This window comes from Sinocyclocheilus rhinocerous, unplaced genomic scaffold (genome assembly GCF_001515625.1).
Source record: "Sinocyclocheilus rhinocerous isolate Xijiao unplaced genomic scaffold, SAMN03320098_v1.1 scaffold792, whole genome shotgun sequence".
Lineage (NCBI taxonomy): Eukaryota > Metazoa > Chordata > Actinopteri > Cypriniformes > Cyprinidae > Sinocyclocheilus > Sinocyclocheilus rhinocerous.
In genome coordinates this window covers 1,975,414-1,977,853 of record NW_015626872.1, presented here as the reverse complement: position 1 = coordinate 1,977,853, position 2,440 = coordinate 1,975,414, and the positions used below count along the sequence as shown (strand labels likewise).

Here is a 2,440-nt window from a genome sequence, read left to right as displayed (position 1 = left end):
ATCTATCTATCCATCCATCCATCCATCCATCCATCCATCCATCCATCCATCCATCCATCCATCCATCCATCCATCCATCCATCCATCCATCCATCCATCCATCCATCCATCCATCCATCCATCCATCCATCCATCCATCCATCCATCCATCCATCCATCCATCCATCCATCCATCCATCCATCCATCCATCCATCCATCCATCCATCCATCCATCCATCCATCCATCCATCTAACCATCCATCCATCCATCCATCCATCCATGGCCATATATTCTATAAACTACCATTCAAAATTTCAGGGAAATTAATAATTTTATTTAAATTGATCAGGTTGTACATTGTTACAAACATGTCTATTTCAAATAAATGCTGTAAAGGAAAAACAAAATCAAAGAATTGCATCACGTTTCCACAAAAACATATATGAAGCAGCACAAATGTTTTTATTAATAATAATCAGAAATGTTTCTCGAGCAGCAAAGCAGCATATTAGAATGATTTCTGAAGATCATGTGACACTGAAGACTGGAGTAATGATGCTGAAAATACAGCTTTGATCACAGATATATTCACATGGGAAACGGTTCTTTTAAATTGAAACAATATTTCAAAATAGAATTTTTACAGTATTTTTTGTCTAATAAATTTATCCTTGGTGAGCATAAGAGACTCAAAACATTTTTAAAAATATTACTATAAAATATTACTATTGAATGGTTGTATATATACTAGTGTTGTCAAACGGTTAACCGCGATTAATCGCATCCAAAATAAAAGTTTTTGTTTACATAATATATGTATGTGTACTGTGTTTATTTATTATGTTTATATAAATAAACACACATACATACAGTATATATTTTGAAAACATTTACATGTATATACATTTATATATTTATATTATTATATTTTATATAACTATTTAAAATAAAAACATAACATATTTTTCTTAAATATATACATGCATGTGTTTTTATTTATATATACATAAACATACACAGTACACACATATATTATGTAAACAAAAACTTTTATTTTGGATGAGATTAATCGCGATTAATCGTTTGACAGCACTAATACATACTTTTTTTTTTGCATTCTAACACCATTCGTTATTGCCCTCCCTACATTTCAAATTCATCTGATTTCATTCACAGCTTGGCAGGCTGGTAAAAAAACAGATTCTTCACATAAATATGCCAAAAACTCAGCGCTCACCTCAGAGACCCCGACTGGGGCAGAGGAAATAGTGCAACGACTGAAAGCAAGTGACAGAGACACAAATACAGATAAAGAATGCGAAAGGGATTGAAAAAAAAGAGCAATGACTTCAGCGAGCTCTGCCATCTGTAGAAGCCATTAGGACGGTCACTCTCATAACGCCGAAACAGATGAGATGTCTGGGCTTCTGCTATCGAGTGGGAAAGAACTGTGCAGCTCCGGTGATGAAAACCAGTGGTGATCGGCATCGTTGTCACCTCTCTCAATCCCTCACGTGCTAATGGCCCCCTCATTTCAATCAATGTGTCTTCTTATTGATTGCGGTTAGAAAGTGGAGACATCATAAATGTAGCCATTCCTGTGCTTTTTATTGTGCAATAAAAGCGGTAATATATTCTGGGGGAGGGGGGGGGGGAGAAACGTTCAACTTCAAGAGTTCTTAATGAAACATCAAAAAGTTTGAGGTGTACTTGAGGTTTCTCCAGACCGGATTGTACCAAACACCCTCACGTACCCTCAGGACAGCTGAGCGGAAACAGAGACAGCGATGGAGTGGCCTATTCTGTGGGCAGTTTTCCCAGGAGAAGCCCATTAATATTCCAAAGAGATGGCGTGCAGGGAATCTCTCTCCTCCGAGCCCAATGGGTGGTCCTTTCAAATGCAAAATAAGAACACAAAATAAGGATGAATCTGGCAACTTTCCACTTCACTAACAAAGCAAGCATGAAAAATTTAAAGCATAAAATGAAAAAACGCCACACACATACATGACCAAAGCAGGTGGACTGCACTATCAAGTGTGATATTTCTGTGAGAAAATACAGAATTTGAGTAAGTTAAGCTGGTTTTTACAATATAATGATGCATGATTCACTGGATCATTGCAGAAACACCCACTGAATTACAAAGTAGGGAGAGCCAGGAAACTGCAACACTTTATGGTTTTGTTCATTTATTCTTTTATTTTGTTATTCTGTTCAGTAAAGTTTGCCTCAAAAGTCATATCAGCTGTCATTACCAATGCCATCTTAATTTAATAGTCTTATTTAAATAACTTAATTGAATCTGATACTATATGCAACTTGTGAAGAAGGGATTTTGAAAAAATATACATTGTAGTAATTTAATAAAAAATAAATTACAGCACTAAACTAAAAAAAAAATAATAAAAAAAATAAAAAAATAAAAAACATGATTTTTTCTTAAAGATATACTAATA

General features: G+C 34.8%; 1 long non-coding RNA gene across 1 annotated transcript in view; it reads right to left on the bottom strand.

Moving 5' to 3' along the window:
* Positions 1-1,563: 1,563 nt before the first annotated feature.
* Positions 1,564-2,440, bottom strand: part of LOC107719971 (uncharacterized) — a 22,069-nt gene continuing 21,192 nt past the window's right edge. Inside the window, exon 4 of the long non-coding RNA XR_001637571.1 lies at positions 1,564-1,872. This is a non-coding gene — a long non-coding RNA (uncharacterized LOC107719971). The remainder of the gene's footprint in view (positions 1,873-2,440) is intronic.